Consider the following 24,481-nt stretch of genomic DNA (forward strand, 5'->3'; position numbering starts at 1 on the left):
ACTGGCTTCAGCCTCCTGAAGGCACGTTTCCTGCTTTAACACTTGGCTTTTAGAGTTATCAGTGAAGGGATGGAACGGGATGTTCTGCCATCTGGGGAGCCAAGTCCAGTTTCCTGCTCCACACGGCGCCCTCTGGATCACTTAAAGGCACAGTTTCGGATCCCACCGTCGGTGGGTTTCTTTTTTTCAAGCACTGCGATCAGGGCATCTCGCTAAGTTTGCTTCCTTTGTAATCCTGCCTATCTTATGCCCTTACGGCATCACTGTGGAAGGAGTCCAAGCGTCCGCAGACTGCCACAGGGCTCCGTGACACGCAAAAGTGAACAGAAGAACCCCTGCTTTAAACGGATGGAAAGTGCTTTCCTTGTGACAACCCATGTGAGGGGGGTTTGGGAGCCGATTTGCCCACATCCACCGCGGTTTCCAGGCCTCCCCCTTGTTGGGGGTGCTCTCGAGGAAAGTCTTGCTTAGGCTTGGAGTTGGGCATTCGGATGAGAGGGCTCTCGGGTCCCTTCCCATCCCGACAGGCTACAGTCTGGGGCTCTGAGCTCCTCAGTGCTCTGCGTACTTGGAAATCCTTCCTGCAGACAGGACGAGGAGGAGGATCTGTGGCCCCGGGAGACCGAAGATGAAGAAGTCGTTCATGATTAATGTCTTCAGTAGGCCTCGTGTGGTACATTTGAGAAAGGTCTCAGGAGAGGCCGAGGGCTTTCTGCAGGATGGACGTGTGGACTTGGAGTCAGAAGACTACCTTGACCCTACCTACGTCTGTCACTTGCCATCTGAGTGGACCGCGCAAAGCACCAAAGTTCTCGAGGTGCCAGTTTTGTCCTCTGGACAAAGGGGGAGATGGACTAGAGGGTCCCCAGGGTACCTTTTAGCCTAAATCTCTGCTCCTGGGTGGATGGTGACTGCTGAGTAGCCCCTGAGGCTCCATTTCTTTCTAGTGAGTCCTGCTTGGGGTGAGGCAGAAAGACTTGACTTTGCCAAGGTCTCAGCTCTCACTTAGGATCTGCTCCTTTTCCCTTGATGTCTGCATGGAGACAAAGTGGGCTGGATTTTGTCAGGAAAGACCCACCATTTTACATGGCCTGTTCCCCTCCTCTGTGACAATGGGGCTCTTTGGGTAGGTGAGTGACTGACCGAGGGGGTGGGGGTGGGAGAGAGTGGCCAGGACAGCCGGATGCAGACTAGCTTAGTAGTGCCAAGGAAGCAAGTGGGGAGTGAGATGGAGATCCATCCTGCTGCTTGTTGCCTGCAAACAGGCCCGTGTTTCCTCCATCTTCAGAAATACTTGTTTGACTTGTACGTAGCCACTAGCCATAATCTTACATTCTCCTCCCTTTTGTGGCTAAACTCCTTGGGAAGGCCATCTACATTTAGGGTTCTCACTTCCTCTCCTCGTCCTCTTTTCTTGACTCTTGGTCTGGCTTCCAGCCTCATCATTCAACATGAAGATGCTTTTCCTAAAGTCACTGAAGATCCCTTAACTGCCAATTTGTCTTTGCTCAGTCCACGTCCTTCTTGGCTTCTCTGTAGCCTTTGACCACTATTGACCACCTTCTCCTCCCTGACACTGTCTTCTCTGGATTTGGGGACCCCCCTCTCTCCTGATTCTTCTCCTACCAGGCTGACTGCTTTTTCTCAGCCTCCTTTGCTGCCTCTTCCTCCAGGTCATGATGGCTAACCATGGTGCTGTGTGGAGTTCTCTCCTGGTCCCTCTTTTCTTCTCACTCTATATTTGGCCATAGGTTGAATGACCATCTTTATGCCGCTTCTTAAATCTACTGATCTAGCCACAACCTTTTTGCTGATCTCCAATTGCCCACTTAACATCTCAAATTGGATGTCCTACAGACACCTTAAACTCATGTCTCAAACTGAACCCATTATCTTTCCCCTCGCCCCCCCCCCACTCAACTTCACTATTCTGGTCAAAGATGACACCATCTTCCCAGCCCCCCAGGTTCAAAATCTCAGTGTCACAGTCAGTGCCTCATTCTCTCCCTCACCCCCCACCCCCCTTCCCCATATCCAGTCTGTTGCTGAGGTCTGCCAGTTTTTACCTGTGTGACATCTCTTGAACGTGCTTCTGACACTGCTGCTATCCTGGCACAGGATCTCACTACCTCACCCCTGGATTACTGCAATAACTGCTGGTAGGTCTTCCTGCCTCAAATCTCTCCCCACTTCAGTCTCTCCTACATTCAGGCTCCAGAATGATTTTCCTAAAGCCCAGGACTGATCATGGCCCCCCTTCCCCCCCCTCAATATCATTAACCTAAGGTAGCTCTCTAGCACCCCCTGGATCAAATAGAAAACTCTCTGTTCAGCTTTTAAAGTCCCCCACAAAGGGCCCTCCCCCATGTTTCCGGTTTTCTTACATCCTTCACTGCCTGCTCCCATACTCTGTGATCCAGGGATACTGGCCCCCTGGCTGTTCCTTAAGCAAGGCGCTCCCTCCCTCTCTCTCTCTCTCTCTCTCTCTCTCTCTCTCTCTATCTGTCTGTCTGTCTGTCTGTCTGTCTCTGTCTGTCTGTCTGTCTCTCTCTCGACTCTAGGCATTTTCTCTGGCTGTCCCTCAGGCCTCTCCTTCTTCCTCTCCATCTGGCTGCCCTTAAGTGGCGGCTAGAATCTCGCCTTCTCCAGTTCCCCATAAGTCTTATGTCTCCCTCTGGTGATCATTTCCCAACATGGCTTCTACACGGTTGTTGGCCTTTTCTTCCTGATCAGGCTGTGGACTCTTAGAGTGCAGGAGATCTTTGCCTTTCTTTGTATTTCCAACTCTTAGCATAGTTCCTGGCACATAGTAGGTGCTTAAACGTTTGCTTGCTGCTTGACGTGGCCAGAGTCACATAGCTGGGAGGTGTCTGAGGCAGTGGTTCACCTCACATCTGTTTGCCTTTAGCCTTAGACCTCTAAGCACTGTTCAACCTGGCTGCCAAAGACATTGGGTGATGGCGGTGGGATCCGCAAAGACCTTTCCAGATGAGAAATTCCTCGGGGATGGATACGCATTCCTAGTCTTGGGTTTAAAAGCCAATAAGCTGTGCAATCAATATCAGCTAGAGAAAGAGTGAATACACAGCAGTTTACTGGGAAAAGGTCTGCTCTGGGCTCCACGGAAGAGCAGGAAAGAGGAGAGAAGAATCTAATGTTCTTTCCACAGGAGAGGAAGGGATGAGACCTTTTCCCTAACTCATTCCCTTTGTGACTGGTACAGCCAGCTGTCCTCCACCAAAGTCACCTTGTAATTATTTGGAATGAACAGTGTCCCCTAATGGAGGGATGGAAGCTTCCGAGGATAAGACTTTTGTTCTTTTCAGCACCGAGGACAGTGACTGGCCCATAGTAGGAGCTTCACAAATACTGATTGATTGACTGATTGATAGCTCTCCTCACTAGAGCTTTATTGAAACCCTGTGAAAATATGTAGTGGAAGGAATATTATCAACCCCATTTTTGGCGGATGAGGAAACTGAGTCCTATAGCCGTGAAATGGTAGAGCCAGATTTTCCCCCTTTAGCCCCTTGCTCCAGGCCCAATTCCCTTTCCCCAGTGCTACAGATATTGATGACCTCGTCCCTCTCATAGACCATAGACTCTTGGTGAATAACCAGGTTGGTGCTTCTCCCATTGGGAAGGGATGGCTATTGCTGGCTGCCTGTCTCCATGGAGAATCCAAAGGAAGGGAGTCCTTTGTCTACGTGAATTGCAGCAAAGGAACAATCTTGGTTTAATCGTTTGTAAAAGCGAGATTTTTGCTCCCCAGAGGAGGCGGCCCTGGTGAGAGGGGAAGGAAACTTATGTTTTGAAGGCAGATGAGGTCGGGCCTCAGGCTGATGGTCTCCTGAAGATGGGGGATAGCTCAGTGGCCAGGCCCGATCATTGTTTCACAAGGCAAAGGACAGAAGAACTAACGGGCACTCCAGGAGCTCAGCGTACTAAGAAGAGAGAGAGAGGCAGGGATGGAGGCTAAGGTTGGCAGAATGAAGCGTGACTACGGGGGCTTGTGACCAGCTGTGGCAGCCTGCAGGCACTTCCTGGTCAGAAAGCCCAGGAGTTCATCTGAGCAGCAGGGAGTCTGCTGTCCTCGGGGCCATTTTTCCAACACCGAGCTGCACAACCTCTTCATTGTTCTGGACCCCACGTGCCCTCTCACTCTACATTTTGAATCTGCTGCCAAAGACTCTCCTTTATCCTTTGTAACATCTCCCAAGCTTGGTGACTCCTTACCCCAAGTCTCTGCTCCCAACAATCTACCCTTGACTCACTCGTTGGTCAAGTGTACACCTGGCAATGTTGCCCTCCCCTCAATAAACTCCAATGGCTCCCATTTCCTCTAGGATAAAATATTAATTGCATTGATTTGCATGTGAGGCTCATCCAAAAGAGGCTTGACTCTGTGTCTTCAGCTTTCTCATCCTCTGGTCTTCTCTGCTCTTGTTGGCAGAGCTACCGGGGCCTCCTCGCATCGCTGCCATGGATGGGAAAGTCCCCCTCCCTTCTCTGGATCTGGATACCCTGCCTGGACCCACTGCTTTCTCTCCTAACTCCCCTGGCTTCCTTTATGGAGAAGCTAATATGGTACGTTTTGGAGGAAGCCTTCCCATTCCCCTCTTCTCCCCAGAGAAGCCCCTGCCTTATGTGGGCACTCAAAGTAGGTGGGTGGGCATCAAAGCTCAGACGCGCCCAAAGACAAGGGCAGGATTAGCGACTCAAAGTTCGACATCTGGGTGGCACTAGTCCTTGTCCCCAGATCATTCTGCTCCAGCTTCCGTCCTTCGACCTCAACAGGTGTCGATTCCCTGCATGGACCCCTCTGCCCATGGGGGAGAACCCCAACTGAGCCTGTGCTTCCAACCTTATAATTAGCACCTGCCTGGCGTCCATCTTGGCTCGTGTGGTCTACGGTTTAAAATACACAGGCACATTACACAGCGTTGCACAAATTCCCATCAAGACTCCAATCTCCTTCTCAAAGGACTAAATGCTCCTATTATAGATTTAAATGCATTTACTTAGTGGAATCCCAAATCAGGAAGCATCCGTTCAACCTCCAGAATGGTGCAGCATGGGAAAGGGCTGGAATTCCAAGGCCATATTCCTCAAGGGAACAAACTGGCCCAAGGATGCTCCGGAAGCAGCGGCATGGAGAGGGAGGAAGGACGACGGCCTCTGGTCCTGGGGAGTGAGTGGTTGCCTTCGCTCTGCTCCTGCTTTCTAGCCATCGGCTGCTTCCATGAGGCATGGAGGGCCTTTCTGATGCCCCGACATTAGCACGAGGTGCCTCCGTGGGTCTGGGGTCCTCACCCTCATGCTGGCTCTCCTCATCCTCATGGTGACTTCCTGTACTTTCCATCTGGCATTGGGTCCCTCGGGGGCTGTTTGCTCACTGTCTTCAGCAGTCTGGGCCAGGGAAGACGGTCCCTTTTTGGCCAGGCAGAGTGACCCCAACTCTGGTGATTCTGGGCTCTGGCCGACCTCTTTGGTCTGACCACTGGAGGACACTTGCTCATCTTTCTTTGAAATATCCTGCTCAGCTCAGCATCAAAAGGTGCCGTGGCAACCCCATTTTCCCTATTCCCACAGCCACTTTGTCCCTTTGGCATCTCCCGGGGGTGGGGGGAGAGGGTGGGAAAGGGAGGGGAACGTAAAGGAAAAGGCCAATCCAGCCAGAGAGACCCTGTGGAAGTGTTCCTGGACTTCAGGCATTTCTGAGCATTGAGAAGGCCCCAGAGCACAAGCCCTCCTGAGGAGGAAATCCCTGGAAGACCAACGACTCTCGGGCCAACCATGGCATCCTCGGCCTCCCTCTCCAATAGTGGGATTGTGCCTTGGGACTAAGAGGCCAAGAAATTGAAATGGAAGGGCGGCCTTAGCCCACTGTGGCCCCGTAGGGGTGTGTGTGTGTGTGTGTGTGTGTCTGGTGTGTGTGTGTGTGTGTGTGTGTGTGTGTGTGTGTGTGTCTGGTGTGTGTGTGTGTGTCTGGTGTGTCTGGTGTGTATATGTGTGTGTGTGTCGTGTGTGTGTGTGTGTGTCTGGTGTGTATATGTGTGTGTGTGTGTCGTGTGTGTGTGTGTGTGTCTGGTGTGTATATGTGTGTGTGTGTCGTGTGTGTGTGTGTGTGTGTGTGTGTGTGTGTGTGTCTGGTGTGTCTGGTGTGTGTGTGCAGAGCCAGAGGGGAGGTCCCTGGAATCAAACACCTGGATCATCTCGCCTCCTTTCTGTTTAAGCTTGGGGACATGGATGTTGAGGTCACAGCAGGACAGCGGAAATGTCTTGCTTCCCCAGAGTCCAAATCAAATGTGTGAAACCCTGAAGTGTTGCACAAACCCCAGCCAGTCCTGCTGCCCTCCTCACTGAAGGCTGTGGAGAAGACGGGCCTCCCGAGCCCAGAGAATGGGCAGGGCTGGATGGCACGTATCTGCTCTGGTGGATGGCACGTCCGTTCCAGTGAGATCATGGCTTTGAGATGGCACTGTGGGCCTCGGGCAGAAGAAGGGGCACCAGTCCTTCTGTCCAGGAGAAGGCAAGCCTGCGACCTCGGGGCTCCTCAGTCCCAGAAGGCCACGTGGCGCAGTCAAGGAACACTTTCAGCTTGAGGGCAGCTGCTCCCACTTTACCTTCATGCTGGAGCTGAATATCGGCTTCACCCAGCCCCTGGCTGTGGCATCTTACTTCTCTGCGTGGACAACATTCATCCATGTTTGGGCTGTTATTCATCAGTTCTGGTGAGGGAAGGAGGGGATTCTAAGGGTGAAACCATCCAGGAGAGAGAAGGCAGCTTCAATGCACATTTGGGGTTTGCTCGTCATCCAGTCCATATCGTGCTGGAGATCTCCGAGCGAGGAGGGGCCGGAGGGGTGTCTGCAGACCACCAGCCTGGTGAGGAGCCCCTGATCGAAGTGAAGCAGGGAAAAAGGTGGAGGGACCCCAGCTCTGCTCTGCTGCTCTGGCTACTCTGTCACCACCACTCTGCTGGGTGGTTGGAAAGCAGGGCAAGGAAGCCGGGAGGAAGCCACCCCCACCAGCCTTTCGGACCCAGAGATCCACTGTGATCTGGTCCCTTGATCTGGCCGGAACCTCAGACCTCAGGAAGCTTCTGGCCCAGCCTGCTGCCAATGGGTTTGCCAAAGATATACGCATGAGAGGGAAACACCGTGAAGACACTGAGTGACAGACGAGCCATTCACTTGTCTCTCCTGGCGAAAGAGGCTCTCTGGCCCTCCCGAGCTGCTGTCTCGCCTGATTTGACGAGCATTTATTTTTTAAGTTTTTATTTAAAACAGTGCTAAGTGCTGGGCGTACAAATTCAAGTGAAAGGAAAGGCAGTTCTGCCCTCTGCGAGCTTCCAGTCTAATTGGGAAAGCCAGCAGATGAAAGTCAGGGGGGTGGGGAGAGCTGGGGTTAGAAGACGAGCCCCAAGAAGAAGTGAGTGGAAGGAAGGAGTATCGTGCGCTTGGCTGCTTCCCCAAAATGGAACTTCTGGGAGGAACTCACCAGTCAGAGGAAGAGCAGAAGAGGGCCAGAAGATGGGGTGAGATCGCCCACAGCGGGAAGAATGCTGAGAGAGAGAATGCTGGAGGACGCAAAGGCTGCTGGGGCACGTGGGAAAGTCTGCCGAGTCAAGCTTGGAGTTGGGAGAGCAGGGCACAGGAGAACGGTGCCCTCCTTTCTTCTGACACAAAGCTTCTTCAGTCCCCCATAGGTGGGCAGCATTAGCATTACCAGCAGCAGCGGATCCCTCTCTGCCTCTACAGACCCCTCCCGCCCTGCCTTGGGGGCAAAGGCGTGAGGCCTCTCCCAGTAACAGGAGCCCGTGGTGTGGCCGGGCACCCTAAAAACCGCAGCTCAAGTCGGAAGAGCCGTTTTGGGGAGATGCCCATCCGTGTAAAGGGTGCCCTTGGGACCAGAACGCCATTATTGGAGTTTATTTCAAGCTGGAGAGGACGTTTCCCTTGTGAGTGTTGTGAAGACGACACTTGAGCCTGGCTCAAGAGATAAATGGCGTCTCTGCTCAGATTGGGTCTGAGTGCGACCCAGGAAGCCAAAGGTCCGCTGCATCCCGGGGTCCACTGAGATCCGCTAACAAACGTTTAGCAAGGCCCTACTGTGTGCGGCAGGGGGCTTAGGGAACCCTCACAGAGCACCTCTCGGGGCTAAGCGGTCCCAGATCAGGCGGCCTGTTGATTTGGGGCCCATTTTAGCCCGTTGGGAATCTCCTGGTCCAGCTGACGTCCCAGACCTTCGGCCAGGACCACCGCAGGGGCCCTTATGAGACACAAAAGGGATCTGGAACAAGAAAGGACTTTCGGCGGTTCAGCCTGGTCTCGTGGGAAGAGCTGGGCGTTCGGAGCTGAAGGAGAAGGCTGGTATATAGTAGAGAGGGGGCTCTCCCTAGAGAACCTGGGCTCAAATCCTTCCACTCACGGTCTGGGAGCCAATCAGACTTCTCTGGGGCTCAGTTTCCTGCTCTGTAAAATAGGGGGCTCGTTGGGGTTCTTCTCGGTATAAGTCGATAAGGTCAGGAGCTTGCATATCACTGCTCAGCTTACTAGCTGGAGGACCCTGGACAAATCAAGGCATCTCTCTCGCGTTGTTTCCTGCTTTGTAAAACGGAGGAGACTCTAACTGCCCGGCCAACCTCCCGCATCATTGTGGGCATCATAGCCCTTGTAAAGGGCGAGTCAGACGCTCGTCCACTCCCCGCCAGAGCACACCAGCTGAGGGATCTCGGGACAGGTGGGCCCGCGGCCTCCCAGAAGCTTCGTCTAATGCGAGGGTTGGAGGCCACCCGAGAACCAGAATGTTAACGTGGCGGGTTAGAGCCGTGGTATTGTTGTCCTGGAGCTCTTGTTCTCTTGGGGAGGGGCGCACGGGGAGAAGTTCAGATAGAAACACGGGCAGCAAACCTTGAGGATGCCCCCGGGAGCCTACGGGACGTCAGGGATAACATGGATGGAGCTCTGCTCTCCTTGGCTTTGATTTCCTTGTTTAGCCTCGAGATTTCCCAGATCCATTCGTCCAGGCTTCCCCCGGCTGACCTTGAATCTCGGACATCTCAAACCGGGGCCGCACAGATCTTTCGTAGGCAGTGTGGCCAAGGGGGAGGCTCTCATCTCTCCGTGCCCTCCTTGCCCAAACCCCCTCCCCTTTCCCAATCTCCCGGTCACCCTTTAAGCTATCCCCATCCTCCAGGTCCTACCCCGTCCATGTCTGTAGCATCTCTCTTACAGGCTCCTGCCTCTCCTCTGGCACTGCCCTCACCAGCTCATGCCTGAACTATTGCAGAAGCCTTCTGGCTGGTGTGGCTGCTCCACGGCTCTCCCCTCCAGACTATCCTTCATTCAGCTGCCAAACTGGTCTCCTTAAAGGACAAAGATGCGTTTTAATGCACCATCTCCCCCCTGAAGCCCCCAAACTAGTCAATAAAACCTCCCCTGGTGCTCTCTTTAGCTCCAGGACCATGTAGAAAGCCCGACAGCTGGTTGTCCAAAGCCTTTATTGCCTGGTGCCTTCCCACCTCTCCAGTCTTCTTGTCCTTCACTCTTCAGCTCGGGGTACTGGCTTCCTTCCTGTTTCGCTCCTCAGTCCCCCCATTTTCACTCGCCGTCTCCCGTTCCTGGACTTCTCTTGCTCCTCCTCTCCAGCTCCTGGAGAGCCTCCCTGGCTTCCTTCGGGCCTCCCCGACCTCCTACCTTCTGCAGGAAGCCATTCCGCACTCCAGCCCTCCCTTAGCCACCGTCCCGTCCTTGCCTTGCTTGGACAGAGCTGTTTGTCTCCCCCTTTAGGCCCGGAGCTCCTCGAGAGCCGGGGCTGCTTCTGCCCTTCTTCGTACGCCCAGACACTGCATTGCCAGGACTCGAAAGCTCTTATTTCTTGCAGTTCGTAGCTGTCTGTGGAGGACGGCATTAGCTTCGTGTGGATTCGCATTCGGTCTGCCTGAGATCAGGCTCGTGGCTTGACTCCGGCGTAGGGGAACGTTCCGGGGTCTTTCGGGCGGCGATTCGTCTCCTCTTTAGAGAGGCCACCAGGGAGCTTCTGGTGGAGGACTCTGGCCGCCTCCTCCTGTCTTTCTAGGATCCGAGATGTTTGCAACAAACAGGGAGGAATCGAGAGGGAGTTCGGCTGAAGCAGAGTTTGAAACCTTTAACTGGAGCCGAGCCTTCTTCTACTTGGTAATATTTGATAGCGGCTGGGATGTGGGGGGCGCAGTGGATAGGACGCTCCGGGCCTGGGGTCAGGAAGATGCGAGTTCAAATCTGCCCTCAGACACTTACTAGATACACGTTCCTAGGGATGAGTCACGTAACCCTGCTTGCCTCAGTTTCCTCCTATGTAAGAGGAGCTGGAGAAGGAAATGGAAAATCACTTCACGATCTCTGCCAAGGAAACCCCACCTGGAGTGACGGAGGCAGACATTTCTGAAACGACTGAAGGGCGTTTGCTAAGACTGGCCAGTTTGCACCTTTGGTCAGCTTCTGCTCTTGTTCAGTGGAGCGACAGCTGCGGATTCCAGGAGTCCTTTCGGAGGTCTGTAATTCGCTCAGCCTGCCGCCCTCCAAGAAGGTTCTGATTTTTTAATCTTTTTTTTTTGGCACGGAAGGGTCCGCCTTTAAAGCGGCCTTATGGCGATGGGCCACGTGTTTCATTAATACTGTATGGATTTTTCCTGGGATCCTTTTATAGTTCCCGAGGAATAAATGAAGACTGATATTACGGAGGGGCTTAATTGATTTAAAGATCTTCTTCCTATTCAGCGCCAATGAAAGTAACCAAAGTGAGTCTCTCCCCACATTCGGCCACAACCTTCGTTCTGATACTCGGATGCTCCACGTGTTTTCTCTGACAAACATCACTTCCGTCCTCCACCTTCGGCTCCTTCCGTTGGTCCAAGAGAGCATATTCAAGCTCGGAACCCCACATCTGTCTCCTTTTCAGTCCTGCTGCCATTTGGACCCCCTGGAGAATGTCTTCGGAGGACGATGCAGCTGCCTAATGGCTTCGGGGAGCCAGATGGCTTGAGGTTAGCTGTGTGCGATGTTTGGCTTTGATGTCCCTTTTGTTTTTTTATTTTTTTGTTCATAAAAAATGGATGAGTTTATTTTCTCCCTTCGACCATGATAAAATGGTACCCAAAATTGGTTGTCGCTGGAGGATCTGGTACACGGGCTTGTCTAGGCCACTGACAGGCAAGGCAAAGGCTGCTTCTTGGAATGGGCCTACCATGGGACCTCTGGTCATCCAGCCCAGATCTCCCTCCTGCCTGGCTTTATCTTCACTGTACTACTGAGAGGCAGCTTCATTGAGTCTCACTCCAGACTTCAGCCTTTCCATGGCCTCCGTGATTCTGCCGTGCTTTTCCCACAGAATATGCCGGACTTTGACTGCATTTCCGCCACCTTGGGGACCCTGGGCCTTCTTAGCAGCACCCTCTCTCCCAGAAGCTGCTGCTCCCCCTTTCCCTCCTTTGCCAGAGCCGCTCTTCCCCTTGGGCGCCATTTTCTCTCTTTGTTTTGATGTCCCTCTTAATCTGGAAGCCACAGTGAGTTGTCGTTCAGAGAGATGGTATTGGATGTACAACTGGACAGGAGTTTAATGGGATTAACCTACCCCCCGCCAATGGCACGTTTTATATCAATTGTTCTTGATATCATTGTTTGGGTGCCATATTTTAATAGGAAAAACCCCCTTTTCCCGTGTGGCCATCAAAGTCTCTCTCTCGCATTCTCATTCTCGTCATTGCAATGTATACATTTTGCAGCGCACGAGTAAGCCGTGGGGATGGCCTTGGCTCGAGGCTTTGTGGTCATCAACCAAGAGTCAAACCGGCAGCTTATCCCGTAATTATTGAACGAAGAAGAAGTTGCCACTTGCGGTTATGCTGCTGTCAGCCTTTACTCTGCGCGTCCTCCGGAGTTCTTTATTTCGATGTTGCCGCCTCCCCCCATGCGTCACGGGCCCTCCATTGGCTTCCGGGTCATACTCACGTTTAAACGGTTTTCGGTGACTTGTGGCCATGACCCGTCCGCATTGAAGGAGAGGCCGTCGTTTTGGAAAAAAGAAGAGAGGCTCGTCATGTGGTTCCAGGGAGGGGTGACGGGTGTAAATCCTGAAGGCTCTGCTGGTGTCCTTGATGGCATCAAGAAGAAGTGAAGAAGGGACCTAGCGTAGAGGGCGATCGTCCCCGTAGTCGATTTATGGGAGGACGTGGGAAAGAGCTGCTCAGGATGGGAAGGCAGGGAAAGGTCGACATACGAACTGATGGAGGGAACACCTTTTTCAAGTCGCAGATCCGCTGGTAAAATGGAATGTGACCACCATTATTATTATTATCATATACTATAAAATATATTATGTTGTTAGTTAGTAGAGAACTGCTAGAACACGGCTCTCAGACACTTCTAGCTCCTGCATAGATCCGGACACGTGATTCTCGAAGAGTCAGGTCTCCCACCAACATTGATGCCATTAAGGAAACTTTGTTTAAATTGTCGGCTCCCCTAAACAAGAGGATACTAGTGCTAGAGGGAGGATTTGAACCCAGTTCTTCCCGACTTCAAGCTCAGTCCTCTATCCAGAACACCAGCCTACCTCTGATGATGATAGCAATGATGATGACAAAAAGTCACTGTCCTGAAGTGGTTTATGGGACAAAGCGAATTCAGGGCTATCAGGATGTCTCAGACACGGAAAGAATTCTCCCAGGGGAGAGCGTGCTGCTATTGAGAGAGTGGCAGAGACAGGCTGACGAAGGCATCTCAGAGCATTGACACGTTTGGCTTTTTAATAGAGCCCAACATCTCCACCATCTAGCCATCATTGATCACAGAGCTCTCCCTTTAGTGCTTTCTTCCCTCTGCCTTCAAGTCATCATGGAGATTGCATCGATTTCATCATGCCTTTGCCTCCCTCCATATTTCATGTCTCCTTTTCATCTTCCCAGTGTTTGACAATGAAAAATGACTGGCTTTCTTTTTTTTGAGACACAAACATTTAACATCTATCTCCCACCATCCACCTCATTACTTAGTACTATTTTAAAACTCTCTTTCTAAAGTCAGACGATAGCACTGTTTGATGGAAAGAGAAAGAAAAATGGCTCCATTTCCTCTGTGGATGGGCAAACTATGAAGTCCTCATCTGTAAAATGGGAATAATAACAGTATTTTTACCACATCATAGAGATGGACTGAGATAAAAGACACAGTGGGATGGGATGCTGACATACATGTACAAAAATGTTTATAGCAGCTCTTTTGAGGTTGCAAAGAAACTGGAAACTGAGGGGATGTCCATCACTTGGGGAATGGTTGAGCCAGTTGTATAGTAGGAATGTCATAGAATACTGTTGCAACATCAGAAATGACAGACAAGAGGAGCACCAAAAAATCTGAAAAAACTTATGTGAAATGATGCAAAGTGAAGTCAGCAGAACCAGGAGAACTCTGTACACAACAACAGCAATCATGCATAATGACCAGCTGTAAATAACAGCTAATATCAGCAACAAAAGGGACTTGTGAGGAAAAAAGAATCTCTCCTGCCATAGAAGGAGCTGATGGAGTCTGAATGCAGATTGAAGCATCTCATTCTTCACTTTATTTGCTCCATGAATTTATCTCTAGTGTGATATGTATCTTCTTTCCCAACATGATGAACATGGAAATATGTATTGTAATATCATATTACCTGCTTTCTTGGGGAGGGGTGGTAAAGACAGAGAACATGGACCACAAAATGTCAGAAAATGATTATTAAAATTGTATTGAGGGGGCAGCTAGGTGGTTCTGTGAATTGAGAGCCAATCCTAGAAAGGTAGGTCCTGGGTTCAAATCTGGCCTCAGATACTTCCTAGCTATTGTGAAAGGAAATTCTTGATTCTCTTTGTCTATTCTGAGTTTTCACTTGTGAAAAGGGAAGCCTTTGTTTTCTTTGCCTAGTTGGAATTAAAACTTTGGTTAACAATAACTTATGTACCCCTGCTTAGTACCTCACTAGATGGTGGGGACAGAATTAACTGTCCTTTATCTAATTTTGAATTAATCAACAAAATTGAATACACCCATACTTAACCCTAAAGTAAGGGAAACTCTTACTGGAGGAGTTCGTACTTCTAAAAGGAAGACACTCTTACTTAACCTTAAGTAGTTGGAGGTCTGCAACCTGCTGCTAACTGGGTAATAACTCAGTAACATGTGAATCCAAACTGGGTGACAACTCAGAAACATGTGAATCCTAGGAGGAGAGTTACCACCTTTAGAGGTAGGAAGTCCATCCCACAGACACTGCCCGTGGGCAGGGCTGGACAATTTGGAAACTGTGATTAACCCCTGTGAAGAGGGGCAGGAACAGGAAACCGCCATAAAAGCCACAAAATCTCTGAGCAGTCAGTCTGGTGAAGTTGAGTCTGGTGGAGAGTGTCTCCTGGAGATGGTCTTTGAGGGAACTTCACTGGAGACTGCAGCTTGGATCGTGGCATCAACTTGGATTCTGACTCCTGGACTACATCGTTGGGTGAGTGAAAAGGGCTGACTCCTTTCCTAGTTTCCTAAGAGACTAGCTTCCATCTTGGAGGAGGCCTCATAGTTACTCACTTCTGGCCCTCCTGGCTGAGGACTAGGATAGGTATTTTCTCTAACCTCTCTCACATTTACTTTATTGTTGCCACTCTATTTTGTAAATAAACTTCTGGCTTGAGATATAATAACTTCAGAGACCACATTATTTCATATAATTTAAGTCCAACCCATTGCCCAGCCCTAAGCACTCTTCTGCTTTGGTACCAATACCCAGTATGGATTCCAAGATGGAAGGTAAGGTAAGGTAAATTGTATTGATATGTAATCTGGAAAAAATAGAGAGGGAAAAAAGATGAGATGCCAAAGGCATGTAATGACTGAGAAGGGTGGATAAACACAGTTTCAAGTAGGAATAGTGGGAAGAATTCTGGAACTAAAGTCAGAAAACCCGGGTGGCAGCTCCTCTCCTCTCCTCTCCTCTTCTCTCTCCTCTCAGCCTCATCCCTTTTACTTTCTGGTCTGCTTTGTCAGTCTCCCGAGGCATGGATAACAGGCAGAACAGCCTTTCATTGCCTTTTCGTACAACCCATTTAGAGTTATGAGAGTGTAGATCTGCACCTGGGAGATCCAGAGTTTAGCTTTTCTTAGAGAACTCATTTAACAGATGAGGAAACTGAGGCCTGGTGAGATGAAAGTCCTTGCTCAAAGTCACAGGGTCAGGAGGAGCAGAGCTGGGATTCTCACCCAGGTCCTTGGATGCCAAACCCAGAGCTCCTTCCCCTTCTCCTCTGCCCACTGACTTTCATGAAAGCGCATACTTGTTCAGTTCTTCAGTGATCACAGCACTTTGTTTGCTCCTAATCTAGTGGGTGCTGTCACTCGAATGCCAATGTTGTCAGCTCGCTGCTATTTTAAAATTTGCTGCAAAGGAGTTCTATAACATGGAATCATGCTGAGCACAGTATGGAGTTGGCCTGAGTGGCTCGTCTGATCAATAGTGACAACACATATCATTACGATTAACAGAGGAGTGGCTGAATGCTTTTGTGGGCTCGCGCTTGCCACATGGGATTCCTCTTTCAAGTTACACCTGATGCCACACAGTGCAGTAACCCAGTGTTCCTGTATGTCACAGGATCGCCAAAAAGCCATTAGAAAGTACAATGGACCTCCCTGTACGTAGTGACTCACTCTAAAAACACTGCTCTGGGCAGGATTTGAGAGGCACAACCGACCCCTTCCTCAGGCAGCGACTCTGAGCATCTTTGAACAGAGGCCGCTGGGCTGCCAGGTGGGGTGAACCCTTCTGAATACACAGAGAGATGTATCGAATGAGGACTCAGAAGTGTGTGGACCCTGGGGGCGATGTCTAGCTCAGCGCAAACACACAAATCCCTCCAAAACGACTTCTATAAATGAAGGCTAGAAGTCTTAACCTCCAACTTCAGGATTCTGACACATAACCACCTTCTTGCCGAGAGGATGGAATCAGCTACAGACCCCCGTCTCTCTCAGAGCTTACTAAACACACTGTGACATCCCATGTGGCTCTTTCCTAAGCAGAGAAGACACAGAAGAGACGGAGGAGAGCCTGGTCTGAGAGGAGAAGGTGGCCCACAAGACCGGTGTATGCTTATGTTCTTCTTACTCCTTTGGGTCCTCTGAAGGTGGAGGCATTATGGCATCTTCAGTGTCCCATAGTCTGGAGTAGAGCTGGAGGTCCTCGAGGAGTGGTTGGGTTGTCACTTAATCTCTCCTTGCCTCAGTTTCCTCATCTACAAAATGAAGACAATAAGATTTGAACTACTTGCCTGAGAAGCAGAATACCTATTGGGCTGGCTGTTGGAGGAATTCCTTATCAGGTCTGGGTGGGACCAGGTGGCCAAGAAAGCCACTTTGAGCTCTGAGGATCTATGAATCTGCTGGGTGAGGGAAATACTTGTAACCTTGAGTGTACTCCAGATACCTGGTTTCCAGAACCCTTGTGGAAAGGTGATTGTTTAAGCTCCCAAATGCTCCAGAAATGTGATCATTTCTTCTCATCTAATGATCTCAGAGCATCAGCCGTAATCAGAAATCATTTTTGGTGTTGCCTTCTCCCTCACCTTCTGGTTCTAAAGAGAAGATGATAGCAGGAGTCATTCGTTCAACAATTATTTATTAAGGACTGACTGTGTGTCCCAGGCACTGTGCTAGGTACAGAGGATCCAAAGACAAAAGCCGAATCTCCCTGACTTCAAGAAGCTTACATTCTATTGGAGGAAGCAATATATCTGTGCATCATTATAAACGACATAGAAAGGGTGTACAAAGCAATGACCCAGGGAACTGGGGGAAGGGGTTCATGCAGAAGATAAAACTTGAACTTTGAAAGAAGCTAACAATTTGAAGAGGTGGAGGGGAAGAAGGAGAGCATTCTGGGCATGAGGGATAGTGTGGGTCAAGTCATGGAAATGGGAGACGGAGGATCATGTGTGGAGAAGAGCAGGAGTCCAATTGGCTGACTATGGAGATTGTAAAAGGGAATGATGATAAATGGGCTAGTGGGGCTGGCGAGTGAGGGTCTTGTGGGCCAACTCCAGGTTCTACTATTCCTGCTCAGCCCTTGGCCCATTTGGGATCTGTGTGGGGATGGCTCTCCATCTTTCAGAATGAGACATGCTCTGTTCTCTGTTCCTAACTCTATTTGATGTATCTAGTCCCATGTTGGTTAATGCATGGCACAAGTGCCTCCGTGTACCTAAGGTGGGTGCTGCTCCATTCCCCCTCTCCACAGCGCTTGAGGACATTTTCCACATGCCCTGCAGCCCAATTTGAGCACATCCTCTCTCCCCTCTCTGGGGTAATATGGATTGGGGGTGCGGATGGTGGCTCACAAGAGGCTTGAGGGTGCAGTTTGGGCACACGATTCCTAAAAGATTCACCAACACAGGTCCAGTCAATAAACCAACTTTTCCTGAGCCTAATTAAATTTATCATTGAAGTTCCTACTGTGTGCTGTGCCTCTGTGGGCAAGGGATTATCCTTAGGGCTGAGGATACAAATAAAACATGGGGCAATTTATAGAAAGTACTCTTGTTCAAGTACAGGTTAGAATTGGTGGCCCCAGATGTCCCTTCCAACTCAGAGATTCTGACCACTCACTGGGAACATTATTGAGATAATTCTTTACTACCTGGAGCTGGAAGCCTTGACTTTGGGGACCCATTTCAACATCTGAGATTCTGTGGGACATGGTTGCAAGGTGGCTCATCAATAAGATTGCTGTAGATAGAATCCACTCCCCTTTCCCCAGCTTGTCCCCACCTCACTGTGTGGCTGGATGTCATGTGAATCCTCCAAACAGAAGTCACAGGTGAAGAGCCCCAGGAACATGGCCTGGAACTAAAAGTTATGGGTCTTGGTCAAGAGAGAGGATAGAGGTGTGTTGCGAGACATGCCTGCTCCCTCTATTCCCATGGACGTGGCAGTGGAGCACCATGGCTGACAGAGACAGCCTTGAGGAAAACCATTTGGTCAAGGTTAGGTTAGAGTAGGCTTAAATCCCTCTATATCTGCTTTCTTTATTTCAAGGGATTATTGATAAACTCTATGGAAAATAAGAACCTGGAGTTATTAATTTAACTCTAACAGACCAGAACCCAGGTCTTGTGACCACCTGTCCAAGATACATTCCTCTGAACTGCACCAAGTCCTGGAGAATTTTCTTGCTTGTCCATTTCATGAGACCCTATGCTTCACTGCCTGTGGTCACATACAGATACTACCCCAAAGTGACCTCAGCAAGACAGTCTATGATAAACCCAAAGAGCCCAGCTTTTGAGACAAAAATCCACTATTTGACAAAAACTGCTGGGAAAATTGGAAAACAGTATGGGAGAGATTAGGTTTAGATCCACATCTCACAGCCTACACCAAGATGAATTCAGAATGGGCGAATGACATGAGTATAAAGAAGGAAACTGTAAGTACATTAGGTGAAATAGTATACTCATCAGATCTCTGGGAAAGGAAAGATTTTAAAACCAAGCAAGAGTTAGAGAAAATTACAAAATGTAAATTAAATAATTTTGATTACATTAAATTAAAAAGGTTTTGTACAAATAAAACCAATGCAACCAAAATCAGAAGGGAATCAACAAATTGGGAAAAAATGTATAACAAAAAACTCTGACAAAGGTCTAATTACTCAAATATATAAGGAGCTAAATCAATTGTACAAAAAAATCAAGCCATTCCCCAATTGATAAACGGGCAAGGGACGGGAATAGGCAATTTTCAGGTAAAGAAATCAAAACTATCAATAAGCACATGAGAAAGTGCTCTAAATCTCTTATAATTAGAGAAATGCAAATCAAAACAACTCTGAGATACCACCACACACCTAGCAGATTAGGTACATGACTGTAAAGGAAAGCAATAAATGTTGGAGGGGATGTGGCAAAATTGGGACATTAATACACTGCTGGTGGAATTGTAAATTGGTCCAACTATTCTGGATGGCAATTTGGAACTATGCCCAAAGGGTGCTAAAAGACTCTCTGCCCTTACCATTGCTGGGTTTGTACCCCAAGGAGATCATAGGGAAAAAGACTTGTACAAAAATATTTATAGCTGCTCTTTGTGGTGGCAAAAAACTGGAAAACAAGGGGATGCCCTTCAGTGGGGGAATGGCTGAACAAGTTGTGGTATCTGTTGGTGATGGAATACTATTGTACTGAAAGGAATGATGAACTGGAGGAATTCCACGTGAACTGGAAAGACCTCCAGGAACTGATGCAGAGCAAAAGGAGCAGAGCCAGAAGAACACTGTACACAGAGATGGATACACTGTGGTACAATTGAATGTAATGGACTTCTGTACTAGCAGCAATGCAGTGACCCAGGAGAATTCTGAGGGACTTATGGAAAAGAACACTCTCCACACCCAGAGAAAGAACTGTGGGAGTGGAAACCCACAAGAAAAAGAATTGCTTGAACACATGGGTTGATGCGGATATGATTTGGGATGTAGACTCTAAACGACCACCTCAGTGTAACTATCAATAATATGGAAATAGGTCTCGATCAATGATACATGTAAAACCCGGTGGGAAATATTATTAAATGTTAAAAAGAAATCCAGTGGAATTGTGCATAGGCTACGGGAGGGGGTGGGAGGTGGGGAGAGAAAGAACATGCGTCATGTAACCATGGAAATTTTTTCTAAAAAATAAAACAAAAACAAAAACAAATGCTACCCCAAACTGTCTCACCTCTTGCCAGGAAATGGAGAGCTTCTTGACCTTATGACATGGGAGATCGGTTTAGAAACAAGGGGATTGATTTGATTTTCCAGCTTCCCATTGTGGCTCTGAACACCTTAGTTTGCTTAGAGACAACTATGAGCAGCCTTCGTAGTCCATCCCCATCCCATAACAGAGGCCACATCATCTGGTACATTCAGCAAAATGTTGTTTGGTGATTTGGGGATCAGCGTGAGTTGCTGAAACTCTTTAGCAGAATAATAGAAAATTATACCCATTAGTTCATAAGATAACTTTCTCGATGCGAAAGAAGCAGCCTCCCCTAGGAGCTTGTGCCTGAACCAGACAGGCTAAGGTTGAAGGGGTAAAGATGATAAGAGGGCTCATTGCTCATCAGGTTCTAGCACTGAAAAAAATCACCACCCAGGGACTGTGGAAGGAGAAAAAAGTCCTGAGCCATCTGAGATGGTGTCTCTCTCTACAAAAGCATCAATACCTTTATACAGAAAGCCTTTTCAACATTCCACTGAGGATGGAAGACTAAGGAGTCTTATCAATATCTTTGCTGACTTTACTTTTGAGTCACATCGCAAGCCCATAGGTCTTCTTCTGATAGATTTAGGGGGCAAACCAGTTAAGATAAGATGCCTTCTTGCTCCTTAGCAGCCTGATTTATAGATTTGGGTTGGTGCCAGGGAGGGAAGGGATGAGGGTCAGTGGGTCAGATGGACTCATCCTCACACTACACCAAAGATGCCACTGCTCTCTTTTGGGAGGAGGGGCTGCTTCTTCATGGATTTCCAAGTGGCAGGTACAGTGGCAAGAGGAGAGCAGTGTTTCCTCAGGTCAGTGTTATCAGTGGAACCCTTTGGACACAATATTAGCCATTTAAGAGGGATCAAAAAGCTGGGAAATGGAGCAGAGTCCCAGAGCCCAGGCCAGAGTCAAGGAAGGACATTTAAGGAGCAGGAGTGGCTATTTGGAGACTTTGCCTCCTCATTTTATCACCTGTAAAATGGGAACTGTTATGGCTAATGCCTTGCATGTCTTAGTCACTTAGTAAGCAGGTTGGGGCAGAGAGAAAGGAACAGAGAACCAGAGGCCAGGAATTTGGATTTGATAGCCATCTGCCATCTGCCATCAACGCTCTGTATGATCTCGGCCAAGTTCTTCATCATTATGGGCAACTATATAGCGAGAAAGAGTTGTTAAGGTCTCTCTCCTTCAGAATCTTCTGCCAAAGATGTTTATATATTGCTTCCCAAGTATGTCGGGCCTTTGAAGCTTTTGACATTCCAGGCGCTGAGAGTGCCCCACCCAGGGTTTGGATCGATTGTCCTTCCTGACATTTTGGTCAGTTTACTTTGAATGTAAACCTAGAAAAGGGCATCGACAAAATCTTTTACTGCCCGAACTTTTCTTCTTACAAATGTAGTTCAGATCCCTTTAATGTTTTGGTATCCCCAAAGGCATATAGATGGTATCTCTTCTCTCTGCTCACTAGCTGGGAGGTGACATGGGCCATGGCATATCGAGTGGATCACCCCAGATCTTCAGGGGGAAGCCATACTTGGCTTTGGGAGGCAGATGAGGCCTTTGGCAAACCCTCTGCTGCATTTCCAGCGTGCCTGGATCACAGCTGAGTTTTCCCCAAGGAGAAGGACTATTTCTAAGTAGGAGACGTTCCTCTGGCATGGTGGTGCCCAACGCCTTCAGGGGGCCTTGGAATGCCTTTTGCAAATTCACCTTTTTAAAAGATTTTTGGAATCATGTTTTCCCACTTCCTTCCTTCTCTGTTCTGTACATTTCTGTAACACCCTCAGGTGTGGGCCAAGCTATGACAGGCTACCAACGCTTTGACTCAGAATACTTGGGAGCAGAGGAAGAGATCTACATGATTAGGCCCTGGATTAACAAAACGCCTCTTTGGGGTGTCATTAGGAAGGAAAACGAAGCCGCGCTACCCTTTTGTAATGGGGGAAGACAATTCAAAGCAAGTTCTGATGCCTTGTCAAACATGGCAGCACGGCCTGGAGCCAGGACCATGGACAGCGCCGAAGCATTTTTCTGATCCGTGTTTTCCATTTTGCAGGGTTTGTGGTGGAACTTTTGAGGGAAGAGAGTTGCAGCTGTGACCAAAAGGCAGCTTTCTTGCACTTCTCTTTTGTGAGCGGACTTTCAAGGTCACCTTTGCTGCGGTGAGCACGTGGCTTTCCGAACTCACTTCCGTTTCCACTGAATGCGGGTGGGGCCAGAGTAACTTGGTTATTGGGAGCTGTACACGGGGAAGTCGACTTGGGGCCACCCCAACATCTCCTTATGCAGAGCCTACAAGAAGCGAATGACTATTTGCCTCCTAGAAAATGGCTTTATTACTTTTTCCGCTTTCACAAGGCGTTTCTATTCCTGCTTAAAATCAAAGAACTCTTCATCCTTAACAGCCTAAAACGGAGGCTCAAACTCCCTAATAATCTGCCCATCTCTCTAGAAAAGTGCCACTTTGCTTTATGTACTTCCCATCTAAACCCAAAGCAAAACCAGTCTATTTTAGGAGGAAGAAGCCCTGGGGAAGCCGCTTGCATTGGGAAACGAGCCAAAGAGGCAGGCCCCGAGCACCTCCGTTTCCCCGAGATTAAGTGACTATTTTTAGCAAGTGCGCTACACCGTACAGAAATCTACATTCTCTTCCATAACTCTGTGCAACTGGGACTACGGAAATGGCATCGCCCGACTCACACGCACCTTCAAACTGATATCGTCGGGCCGTAACAGCCGGCCTTCCCAAAGGGGACCTTCCGAAAGCCAAGCTAGTTCCCCGGCTCCTGCTCCCCTCCTTTTGGAGCAGGCCCAACAGTCTACCAGGAAGAGTAAATCGGGGCACAGGAAGGCATCCACCGGTGGGCCCGCAGTCGTTGACAGCCATTGGGTTGGAGATCAGTACAGAAGAACAGGTTTGTGTGTTGGCAAAGAATCTAGTGAGGGCCTGGGAAGAATCCTTCATTCGTTCATGGGGGAAACGCCACTTGCCCGTGCACAGGGATGGACCAAGTTGGCCAGGGCGGTACGGAGCCACAAGGAAATGAGGCCCCAGGAGGTGAGGGGGGAGGCCTGCAAAGGATTCTGGAAGGGCTCCTCCTGGTGAATGGTTATTGGGGAGTCACACACTGCAGGGTTTCCTCCCTCTGCCAGGAACTTGACCCCAGACCTCAGGACGGAGACCTGGAAGGGAAGAGCCATGAGGGTAGCGGCAGAAGGAGCCATCAGCTCGCCAGTGGTCATCCCATCCATGTCTGTCTGTGGAGGAGGTGGAAGTCCATGCTGGAACTCCTTCAAAAAGTGCCTGCGGGCCTAGAGCAGTCTGGGAGTTGAGCCCACATTTGCTATCGATGCTGAGCATAACAGACAAGGCTGGGGAGTTGACAGACCGGACACAGTCATATCCCACTTGGGGGAGCACCTTCATGTATGTGAGTGGCTGTGAGGACGGTGAGGACCGAACCCAGGAGCCCCTGGCTGGCTACCTTTGCTGTGATGGCAGCCATCGACAGAGGGAAGGCCGAGTGGGCTGGCAGATGGACGGAGGGACAGACCGACAGAGTCCACCTTTGCATGCCTAAAGTTTTGCCCTCTTAATCCCTCTCAGGCTTGCCCTGCCTCAGGAGACCCAGGCCCCAGAAGGACTCTGCCAGCTGTCCCTTCCTCCCAGGAAAACTCCCATTCCTTGGGTGCCTGATGGCAGCTGGATATTGGGAGGGAAGATTCTGCTCGAACTACTTCGCACTCCCATGTGGACGACTAATAACCACCAGGAAGCCTTCGCGGAGCACGTCGGCGAGTCTTTCAGGGGAGACTGAGACTAGGGCCGGAGCTGGCAGCCTTCCACGTCAGGTGTCAAACGGAAGATTTGGGGGCAGGAAGGGGAGATGGCTGTGGAATTAGGTGACCTGCGAGGGCCCTTGAAACGCGGCGATTCTGTGCTCCTCAGCACCCCTTAAATCACAGCGTCTCCTCAGCCCAAGCACTGCCAGGGAAGGAGAGCGGAGCAGCCCGCAGGGCCAGCCCCCTCCTGGCCTGCTGTATTTAGAGCCTAGAGGTTCCTCCCTTCCCCGAAGAGGGCACCTCCCTCTTTCCAAAAAGTTCATGTCGGTGCCTGGAAGAGTGTCCTCCGTCCTCCTGCCGTGGTCAGCGAGGCCTGCAGCCCCTGGGGAGGACCCATGTGGGAGCTGCCTGTGGGGCCCTCCCGCTTCTGGCTTGCTGGGGTGGGTGGCTGCCCCTTGGCTGGTTCTGACTCCGTTGTGACCTCCCTCCTCCAGCCCCAGCTAGACTAGTTTAGCCAGAACGCCTGGGGGACAGCCTGAGAAGCAGCTCTGAAGCAGCCCGGAAAACAGGGGCACCCTCTGACCGTCCTTTGAGCAGATTGCTCTCTGCTGGGAGGTCAGATGTTTAAGCAACGAGATTTGGGATGATGGACGAGGAGGCTGTGGAGAAGGAGGAGAGAGAGAGACAGGCAGGCAGACAGACAGACAGAGACAGAGACAGAGACAGAGAGATCTTATTCTGCTACCTTGTGCTTGATAGATGTCTCATTCTCGGTGCACGGTGGGTACTGGAAGCCCTTCAGGGAATGCCAGAGGAGTGGTCTCTGCCCGCTTCCTCTCCTAGGAAGTGAAGCCTTGGAGCGTGCCTGACCCTGGGGCCCCGGGAAGGAAG

The 24,481-nt window shown here is 49.9% G+C and overlaps 1 pseudogene; it reads right to left on the reverse strand.

Moving 5' to 3' along the window:
- Positions 1-11,104: 11,104 nt before the first annotated feature.
- Positions 11,105-11,505, reverse strand: LOC123236517 (annotated as a pseudogene).
- Between the last annotated feature and the right edge of the window lie 12,976 nt (positions 11,506-24,481).

The sequence above is a fragment of the Gracilinanus agilis genome, chromosome 2, assembly GCF_016433145.1.
Source record: "Gracilinanus agilis isolate LMUSP501 chromosome 2, AgileGrace, whole genome shotgun sequence".
Taxonomy (NCBI): domain Eukaryota; kingdom Metazoa; phylum Chordata; class Mammalia; order Didelphimorphia; family Didelphidae; genus Gracilinanus; species Gracilinanus agilis.